This window comes from Petromyzon marinus, chromosome 14, assembly GCF_048934315.1.
Source record: "Petromyzon marinus isolate PM22_M1 ecotype Great Lakes invasive population chromosome 14, UKy_Petmar_22M1.pri1.0, whole genome shotgun sequence".
Classification (NCBI taxonomy): domain Eukaryota; kingdom Metazoa; phylum Chordata; class Hyperoartia; order Petromyzontiformes; family Petromyzontidae; genus Petromyzon; species Petromyzon marinus.
In genome coordinates this window covers 16,056,622-16,069,092 of record NC_133680.1, presented here as the reverse complement: position 1 = coordinate 16,069,092, position 12,471 = coordinate 16,056,622, and positions in this window count along the sequence as shown.

Below are 12,471 nucleotides of genomic sequence, written 5' to 3'. Positions count from 1 at the left end.
AAACTACTGGTACATGTGTGAAACTACTGGGACATCTCTAACACTACTGGGACATCTGTTAAACTATTGGGACATCTGTGAAACTATGGGGACATCTGTGAAACTAATGGGACATCTGTGAAACTATGGGGACATCTGTGAAACTATTGGGACATCTGTGAAACTATGGGGACATCTGTGAAACTAATGGGACATATGTGAAACTATTGGGACATCTGTGAAACTAATGGGACATATGTGAAACTATTGGGACATCTGTGAAACTATTGGGACATCTGTGAAACTACTGGTACATCTGTGAAACTATGGGGACATCTGTGAAACTATGGGGACATCTGTGAAACTATGGGGACATCTGTGAAACTATGGGGACATCTGTTAACCTACTGGGATATCTGTAAAACTACTGGGACATCTATGAAACTATTGGGACATCTGTGAAACTATGGGGACATCTGTTAACCTACTTGGACATCTGTGAAACTAATGGGACATATGTGAAACTATTGGGGCGTCTGTGAAACTACTGGGACATCTTTGAAACTACTGGGACATCTGTAAAACTACTGGGACATATGTCAACCTATTGGGACATCTGTGAAACTATTGGGACATCTGTGAAACTATTGGGACATCTGTGAAACAACTGGGACATCTGTTAAACTATTGGGACATCTGTTAAACTCCTGGGACATCTGTGAAACTATTGGGGCATGGGTGAAACTATTGGGACATCTGTAAAACTACTGGGACATCTGTTAAACTATTGGACATCTGTGAAATTATTGGGACATCTGTGAAACTAATGGGACATCTGTGAAACTATTGGGACATCTGTGAAACTATGGGGACATCTGTAAAAATAATGGGACATATGTGAAACTATTGGGGCGTCTGTGAAACTACTGGTACATGTGTGAAACTACTGGGACATCTCTAAAACCACTGGGACATCTGTTAAACTATTGGGACATCTGTGAAACTATGGGGACATCTGTGAAACTAATGGGACATATGTGAAACTATTGGGACATCTGTGAAACTAATGGGACGTATGTGAAACTATTGGGACATATGTGAAACTATTGGGACATCTGTGAAACTAATGGGACATATGTGAAACTATTGGGACATCTGTGAAACTATTGGGACATCTGTGAAACTACTGGTACATCTGTGAAACTATGTGAAACTATGGGGGCATCTGTTAACCTATTGGGATATCTGTAAAACTACTGGGACATCTGTGAAACTATTGGGACATCTGTGAAACTATGGGGACATCTGTTAACCTACTGGGACATCTGTGAAACTACTGGGACATCTGTTAAACTACTGGGACATCTGTTAAACTATTGGGACATCTGTGAAACTATGGGGACATCTGTGAAACTATGGGGACATCTGTTAACCTACTGGGATATCTGTAAAACTACTGGGACATCTATGAAACTATTGGGACATCTGTGAAACTATGGGGACATCTGTTAACCTACTTGGACATCTGTGAAACTAATGGGACATATGTGAAACTATTGGGGCGTCTGTGAAACTACTGGGACATCTTTGAAACTACTGGGACATCTGTAAAACTACTGGGACATCTGTAAAACTACTGGGACATATGTGAACCTATTGGGACATCTGTGAAACTATTGGGACATCTGTGAAAATATTGGGACATCTGTGAAACAACTGGGAAATCTGTTAAACTATTGGGACATCTGTTAAACTCCTGGGACATCTGTGAAACTATGGGGACATCTGTTAACCTACTGGGACATCTGTGAAACTACTGGGACATCTGATAAACTACTGGGACATCTGTTAAACTATTGGGACATCTGTGAAACTATGGGGACATCTGTGAAACTATAGGGACATCTGTTAACCTACTGGGATATCTGTAAAACTATTGGGACATGGGTGAAACTATTGGGACATCTGTTAAACTATTGGGACATCTGTGAAACTACTGGTACATCTGTGAAACTATTGGGACATCTGTGAAACTATGGTGACATCTGTGAAACTAATGGGACATATGTGAAACTATTGGGGCGTCTGTGAAACTACTGGGAAATGTGTGAAACTACTGGGAAATCTGTAAAACTACTGGGACATCTGTTAAACTATTGGACATCTGTGAAACTATTGGGACATCTGTGAAACTAATGGGACATCTGTGAAACTAATGGGACATCTGTGAAACTAATGGGACATCTGTGAAACTATTGGGACATCTGTGAAACTATGGGGACATCTGTAAAAATAATGGGACATATGTGAAACTATTGGGGCATCTGTGAAACTACTGGTACATGTGTGAAACTACTGGGACATCTCTAACACTACTGGGACATCTGTTAAACTATTGGGACATCTGTGAAACTATGGGGACATCTGTGAAACTAATGGGACATCTGTGAAACTATGGGGACATCTGTGAAACTATTGGGACATCTGTGAAACTATGGGGACATCTGTGAAACTAATGGGACATATGTGAAACTATTGGGATATCTGTGAAACTAATGGGACATATGTGAAACTATTGGGACATCTGTGAAACTATTGGGACATCTGTGAAACTACTGGTACATCTGTGAAACTATGGGGACATCTGTGAAACTATGGGGACATCTGTGAAACTATGGGGACATCTGTTAACCTACTGGGATATCTGTAAAACTACTGGGACATCTATGAAACTATTGGGACATCTGTGAAACTATGGGGACATCTGTTAACCTACTTGGACATCTGTGAAACTAATGGGACATATGTGAAACTATTGGGGCGTCTGTGAAACTACTGGGACATCTTTGAAACTACTGGGACATCTGTAAAACTACTGGGACATATGTCAACCTATTGGGACATCTGTGAAACTATTGGGACATCTGTGAAACTATTGGGACATCTGTGAAACAACTGGGACATCTGTTAAACTATTGGGACATCTGTTAAACTCCTGGGACATCTGTGAAACTATTGGGACATGGGTGAAACTATTGGGACATCTGTAAAACTACTGGGACATCTGTTAAACTATTGGACATCTGTGAAATTATTGGGACATCTGTGAAACTAATGGGACATCTGTGAAACTATTGGGACATCTGTGAAACTATGGGGACATCTGTAAAAATAATGGGACATATGTGAAACTATTGGGGCGTCTGTGAAACTACTGGTACATGTGTGAAACTACTGGGACATCTCTAAAACCACTGGGACATCTGTTAAACTATTGGGACATCTGTGAAACTATGGGGACATCTGTGAAACTAATGGGACATATGTGAAACTATTGGGACATCTGTGAAACTAATGGGACGTATGTGAAACTATTGGGACATCTGTGAAACTATTGGGACATCTGTGAAACTATGGGGACATCTGTGAAACTAATGGGACATATGTGAAACTATTGGGACATCCGTGAAACTAATGGGACATATGTGAAACTATTGGGACATCTGTGAAACTATTGGGACATCTGTGAAACTACTGGTACATCTGTGAAACTACGTGAAACTATGGGGACATCTGTTAACCTACTGGGATATCTGTGAAACTACTGGGACATCTGTGAAACTACTGGGACATCTGTTAAACTATTGGGACATCTGTGAAACTATGGGGACATCTGTGAAACTATGGGGACATCTGTTAACTTACTGGGATATCTGTAAAACTACTGGGACATCTATGAAACTATTGGGACATCTGTGAAACTATGGGGACATCTGTTAACCTACTTGGACATCTGTGAAACTAATGGGACATATGTGAAACTATTGGGGCGTCTGTGAAACTACTGGGACATCTTTGAAACTACTGGGACATCTGTAAAACTACTTGGACATCTGTAAAACTACTGGGACATATGTGAACCTATTGGGACATCTGTGAAACTATTGGGACATCTGTGAAACTATTGGGACATCTGTGAAACAACTGGGAAATCTGTTAAACTATTGGGACATCTGTTAAACTCCTGGGACATCTGTGAAACTATTGGGACATGGGTGAAACTATTGGGACATCTGTTAAACTATTGGGACATCTGCGAAACTACTGGTACATCTGTGAAACTATTGGGACATCTGTGAAACTATGGGGACATCTGTGAAACTAATGGGACATTTGTGAAACTATTGGGGCTTCTGTGAAACTATTGGAATATCTGTGAAACTATGGGGTCATCTGTGAAACTAATGGGACATTTGTGAAACTATTGGGACATCTGTGAAACTATGGGGACATCTGTGAAACTATGGGGACATCTGTGAAACTATTGGGACATCTGTGAAACTAATGGGACATCTGTGAAACTACTGGTACATCTGTGAAACTATGGGGACATCTGTTAACCTATTGGGATATCTGTAAAACTACTGGGACATATGTGAAACTATTGGGACATCTGTGAAACTATGGGGACATCTGTTAACCTACTGGGACATCTGTGAAACTACTGGGACATCTGATAAACTACTGGGACATCTGTTAAACTATTGGGACATCTGTGAAACTATGGGGACATCTGTGAAACTATGGGGACATCTGTTAACCTACTGGGATATCTGTAAAACTACTGGGACATGGGTGAAACTATTGGGACATCTGTTAAACTATTGGGACATCTGTGAAACTACTGGTACATCTGTGAAACTAATGGGACATCTGTGAAACTAATGGGATATCTGTGAAACTATTGGGACATCTGTGAAACTATGGGGACATCTGTAAAAATAATGGGACATATGTGAAACTATTGGGGCGTCTGTGAAACTACTGGTACATCTGTGAAACTAATGGGACATCTGTGAAACAACTGGGACATCTGTTAAACTATTGGGACATCTGTTAAACTCCTGGGACATCTGTGAAACTATTGGGACATGGGTGAAACTATTGGGACATCTGTGAAACTAATGGGACATCTGTGAAACTATGGGGACATCTGTGAAACTATTGGGACATCTGTGAAACTATGGGGACATCTGTGAAACTAATGGGACATATGTGAAACTATTGGGACATCTGTGAAACTAATGGGACATATGTGAAACTATTGGGACATCTGTGAAACTATTGGGACATCTGTGAAACTACTGGTACATCTGTGAAACTAATGGGACATTTGTGAAACTATTGGGGCGTCTGTGAAACTATTGGAATATCTGTGAAACTATGGGGTCATCTGTGAAACTAATGGGACATTTGTGAAACTATTGGGACATCTGTGAAACTATGGGGACATCTGTGAAACTATGGGGACATCTGTGAAACTATTGGGACATCTGTGAAACTAATGGGACATATGTGAAACTATTGGGACATCTGTGAAACTATTGGGACATCTGTGAAACTACTGGTACATCTGTGAAACTATTGGGACATCTTTGAAACTACGGGGACATCTGTGAAACTAATGGGACATTTGTGAAACTATTGGGGCGTCTGTGAAACTATTGGAATATCTGTGAAACTATGGGGTCATCTGTGAAACTAATGGGACATTTGTGAAACTATTGGGACATCTGTGAAACTATGGGGACATCTGTGAAACTATGGGGACATCTGTGAAACTATTGGGACATCTGTGAAACTAATGGGACATATGTGAAACTATTGGGACATCTGTGAAACTATTGGGACATCTGTGAAACTACTGGTACATCTGTGAAACTATGGGGACATCTGTTAACCTATTGGGATATCTGTAAAACTACTGGGACATATGTGAAACTATTGGGACATCTGTGAAACTATGGGGACATCTGTTAACCTACTGGGACATCTGTGAAACTACTGGGACATCTGATAAACTACTGGCACATCTGTTAAACTATTGGGACATCTGTGAAACTATGGGGACATCTGTGAAACTATGGGGACATCTGTTAACCTACTGGGATATCTGTAAAACTACTGGGACATGGGTGAAACTATTGGGACATCTGTTAAACTATTGGGACATCTGTGAAACTACTGGTACATCTGTGAAACTAATGGGACATCTGTGAAACTAATGGGACATCTGTGAAACTATTGGGACATCTGTGAAACTATGGGGACATCTGTAAAAATAATGGGACATATGTGAAACTATTGGGGCGTCTGTGAAACTACTGGTACATCTGTGAAACTAATGGGACATCTGTGAAACAACTGGGACATCTGTTAAACTATTGGGACATCTGTTAAACTCCTGGGACATCTGTGAAACTATTGGGACATGGGTGAAACTATTGGGACATCTGTGAAACTAATGGGACATCTGTGAAACTATGGGGACATCTGTGAAACTATTGGGACATCTGTGAAACTATGGGGACATCTGTGAAACTAATGGGGCATATGTGAAACTATTGGGACATCTGTGAAACTAATGGGACATATGTGAAACTATTGGGACATCTGTGAAACTATTGGGACATCTGTGAAACTACTGGTACATCTGTGAAACTATGGGGACATCTGTGAAACTATGGGGACATCTGTGAAACTATGGGGACATCTGTTAACCTACTGGGATATCTGTAAAACTACTGGAACATCTATGAAACTATTGGGACATCTGTGAAACTATGGGGACATCTGTTAACCTACTTGGACATCTGTGAAACTAATGGGACATATGTGAAACTATTGGGGCGTCTGTGAAACTACTGGGACATCTTTGAAACTACTGGGACATCTGTAAAACTACTGGGACATATGTCAACCTATTGGGACATCTGTGAAACTATTGGGACATCTGTGAAACTATTGGGACATCTGTGAAACAACTGGGACATCTATTAAACTATTGGGACATCTGTTAAACTCCTGGGACATCTGTGAAACTATTGGGACATGGGTGAAACTATTGGGACATCTGTAAAACTACTGGGACATCTGTTAAACTATTGGACATCTGTGAAATTATTGGGACATCTGTGAAACTAATGGGACATCTGTGAAACTATTGGGACATCTGTGAAACTATGGGGACATCTGTAAAAATAATGGGACATATGTGAAACTATTGGGGCGTCTGTGAAACTACTGGTACATGTGTGAAACTACTGGGACATCTCTAAAACCACTGGGACATCTGTTAAACTATTGGGACATCTGTGAAACTATGGGGACATCTGTGAAACTAATGGGACATATGTGAATCTATTGGGACATCTGTGAAACTAATGGGACGTATGTGAAACTATTGGGACATCTGTGAAACTATTGGGACATCTGTGAAACTATGGGGACATCTGTGAAACTAATGGGACATATGTGAAACTATTGGGACATCTGTGAAACTAATGGGACATATGTGAAACTATTGGGACATCTGTGAAACTATTGGGACATCTGTGAAACTACTGGTACATCTGTGAAACTATGTGAAACTATGGGGACATCTGTTAACCTATTGGGATATCTGTAAAACTACTGGGACATCTGTGAAACTATTGGGACATCTGTGAAACTATGGGGACATCTGTTAACTTACTGGGACATCTGTGAAACTACTGGGACATCTGTTAAACTACTGGGACATCTGTTAAACTATTGGGACATCTGTGAAACTATGGGGACATCTGTGAAACTATGGGGACATCTGTTAACCTACTGGGATATCTGTAAAACTACTGGGACATCTATGAAACTATTGAGACATCTGTGAAACTATGGGGACATCTGTTAACCTACTTGGACATCTGTGAAACTAATGGGACATATGTGAAACTATTGGGGCGTCTGTGAAACTACTGGGACATCTTTGAAACTACTGGTACATCTGTAAAACTACTGGGACATCTGTAAAACTACTGGGACATATGTGAACCTATTGGGACATCTGTGAAACTATTGGGACATCTGTGAAACTATTGGGACATCTGTGAAACAACTGGGAAATCTGTTAAACTATTGGGACATCTGTTAAACTCCTGGGACATCTGTGAAACTATTGGGACATGGGTGAAACTATTGGGACATCTGCGAAACTACTGGTACATCTGTGAAACTATTGGGACATCTGTGAAACTATGGGGACATCTGTGAAACTAATGGGACATTTGTGAAACTATTGGGGCGTCTGTGAAACTATTGGAATATCTATGAAACTATGGGGTCATCTGTGAAACTAATGGGACATTTGTGAAACTATTGGGACATCTGTGAAACTATGGGGACATCTGTGAAACTAATGGGACATCTGTGAAACAACTGGGACATCTGTTAAACTATTGGGACATCTGTTAAACTCCTGGGACATCTGTGAAACTATTGGGACATGGGTGAAACTATTGGGACATCTGTGAAACTAATGGGACATCTGTGAAACTATGGGGACATCTGTGAAACTATTGGGACATCTGTGAAACTATGGGGACATCTGTGAAACTAATGGGACATATGTGAAACTATTGGGACATCTGTGAAACTAATGGGACATATGTGAAACTATTGGGACATCTGTGAAACTATTGGGACATCTGTGAAACTACTGGTACATCTGTGAAACTAATGGGACATTTGTGAAACTATTGGGGCGTCTGTGAAACTATTGGAATATCTGTGAAACTATGGGGTCATCTGTGAAACTAATGGGACATTTGTGAAACTATTGGGACATCTGTGAAACTATGGGGACATCTGTGAAACTATGGGGACATCTGTGAAACTATTGGGACATCTGTGAAACTAATGGGACATATGTGAAACTATTGGGACATCTGTGAAACTATTGGGACATCTGTGAAACTACTGGTACATCTGTGAAACTATTGGGACATCTTTGAAACTATGGGGACATCTGTGAAACTAATGGGACATTTGTGAAACTATTGGGGCGTCTGTGAAACTATTGGAATATCTGTGAAACTATGGGGTCATCTGTGAAACTAATGGGACATTTGTGAAACTATTGGGACATCTGTGAAACTATGGGGACATCTGTGAAACTATGGGGACATCTGTGAAACTCTTGGGACATCTGTGAAACTAATGGGACATATGTGAAACTATTGGGACATCTGTGAAACTATTGGGACATCTGTGAAACTACTGGTACATCTGTGAAACTATGGGGACATCTGTTAACCTATTGGGATATCTGTAAAACTACTGGGACATATGTGAAACTATTGGGACATCTGTGAAACTATGGGGACATCTGTTAACCTACTGGGACATCTGTGAAACTACTGGGACATCTGATAAACTACTGGCACATCTGTTAAACTATTGGGACATCTGTGAAACTATGGGGACATCTGTGAAACTATGGGGACATCTGTTAACCTACTGGGATATCTGTAAAACTACTGGGACATGGGTGAAACTATTGGGACATCTGTTAAACTATTGGGACATCTGTGAAACTACTGGTACATCTGTGAAACTAATGGGACATCTGTGAAACTAATGGGACATCTGTGAAACTATTGGGACATCTGTGAAACTATGGGGACATCTGTAAAAATAATGGGACATATGTGAAACTATTGGGGCGTCTGTGAAACTACTGGTACATCTGTGAAACTAATGGGACATCTGTGAAACAACTGGGACATCTGTTAAACTATTGGGACATCTGTTAAACTCCTGGGACATCTGTGAAACTATTGGGACATGGGTGAAACTATTGGGACATCTGTGAAACTAATGGGACATCTGTGAAACTATGGGGACATCTGTGAAACTATTGGGACATCTGTGAAACTATGGGGACATCTGTGAAACTAATGGGGCATATGTGAAACTATTGGGACATCTGTGAAACTAATGGGACATATGTGAAACTATTGGGACATCTGTGAAACTATTGGGACATCTGTGAAACTACTGGTACATCTGTGAAACTATGGGGACATCTGTGAAACTATGGGGACATCTGTGAAACTATGGGGACATCTGTTAACCTACTGGGATATCTGTAAAACTACTGGAACATCTATGAAACTATTGGGACATCTGTGAAACTATGGGGACATCTGTTAACCTACTTGGACATCTGTGAAACTAATGGGACATATGTGAAACTATTGGGGCGTCTGTGAAACTACTGGGACATCTTTGAAACTACTGGGACATCTGTAAAACTACTGGGACATATGTCAACCTATTGGGACATCTGTGAAACTATTGGGACATCTGTGAAACTATTGGGACATCTGTGAAACAACTGGGACATCTATTAAACTATTGGGACATCTGTTAAACTCCTGGGACATCTGTGAAACTATTGGGACATGGGTGAAACTATTGGGACATCTGTAAAACTACTGGGACATCTGTTAAACTATTGGACATCTGTGAAATTATTGGGACATCTGTGAAACTAATGGGACATCTGTGAAACTATTGGGACATCTGTGAAACTATGGGGACATCTGTAAAAATAATGGGACATATGTGAAACTATTGGGGCGTCTGTGAAACTACTGGTACATGTGTGAAACTACTGGGACATCTCTAAAACCACTGGGACATCTGTTAAACTATTGGGACATCTGTGAAACTATGGGGACATCTGTGAAACTAATGGGACATATGTGAATCTATTGGGACATCTGTGAAACTAATGGGACATATGTGAAACTATTGGGACATCTGTGAAACTAATGGGACATATGTGAAACTATTGGGACATCTGTGAAACTATTGGGACATCTGTGAAACTACTGGTACATCTGTGAAACTATGTGAAACTATGGGGACATCTGTTAACCTATTGGGATATCTGTAAAACTACTGGGACATCTGTGAAACTATTGGGACATCTGTGAAACTATGGGGACATCTGTTAACTTACTGGGACATCTGTGAAACTACTGGGACATCTGTTAAACTACTGGGACATCTGTTAAACTATTGGGACATCTGTGAAACTATGGGGACATCTGTTAACCTACTGGGATATCTGTAAAACTACTGGGACATCTATGAAACTATTGAGACATCTGTGAAACTATGGGGACATCTGTTAACCTACTTGGACATCTGTGAAACTAATGGGACATATGTGAAACTATTGGGGCGTCTGTGAAACTACTGGGACATCTTTGAAACTACTGGTACATCTGTAAAACTTCTGGGACATCTGTAAAACTACTGGGACATATGTGAACCTATTGGGACATCTGTGAAACTATTGGGACATCTGTGAAACTATTGGGACATCTGTGAAACAACTGGGAAATCTGTTAAACTATTGGGACATCTGTGAAACTATTGGGACATGGGTGAAACTATTGGGACATCTGCGAAACTACTGGTACATCTGTGAAACTATTGGGACATCTGTGAAACTATGGGGACATCTGTGAAACTAATGGGACATTTGTGAAACTATTGGGGCGTCTGTGAAACTATTGGAATATCTGTGAAACTATGGGGTCATCTGTGAAACTAATGGGACATTTGTGAAACTATTGGGACATCTGTGAAACTATGGGGACATCTGTGAAACTAATGGGACATCTGTGAAACAACTGGGACATCTGTTAAACTATTGGGACATCTGTTAAACTCCTGGGACATCTGTGAAACTATTGGGACATGGGTGAAACTATTGGGACATCTGTGAAACTAATGGGACATCTGTGAAACTATGGGGACATCTGTGAAACTATTGGGACATCTGTGAAACTATGGGGACATCTGTGAAACTAATGGGACATATGTGAAACTATTGGGACATCTGTGAAACTAATGGGACATATGTGAAACTATTGGGACATCTGTGAAACTATTGGGACATCTGTGAAACTACTGGTACATCTGTGAAACTAATGGGACATTTGTGAAACTATTGGGGCGTCTGTGAAACTATTGGAATATCTGTGAAACTATGGGGTCATCTGTGAAACTAATGGGACATTTGTGAAACTATTGGGACATCTGTGAAACTATGGGGACATCTGTGAAACTATGGGGACATCTGTGAAACTATTGGGACATCTGTGAAACTAATGGGACATATGTGAAACTATTGGGACATCTGTGAAACTATTGGGACATCTGTGAAACTACTGGTACATCTGTGAAACTATTGGGACATCTTTGAAACTATGGGGACATCTGTGAAACTAATGGGACATTTGTGAAACTATTGGGGCGTCTGTGAAACTATTGGAATATCTGTGAAACTATGGGGTCATCTGTGAAACTAATGGGACATTTGTGAAACTATTGGGACATCTGTGAAACTATGGGGACATCTGTGAAACTATGGGGACATCTGTGAAACTATTGGGACATCTGTGAAACTAATGGGACATATGTGAAACTATTGGGACATCTGTGAAACTATTGGGACATCTGTGAAACTACTGGTACATCTGTGAAACTATGGGGACATCTGTTAACCTATTGGGATATCTGTAAAACTACTGGGACATATGTGAAACTATTGGGACATCTGTGAAACTATGGGGACATCTGTTAACCTACTGGGACATC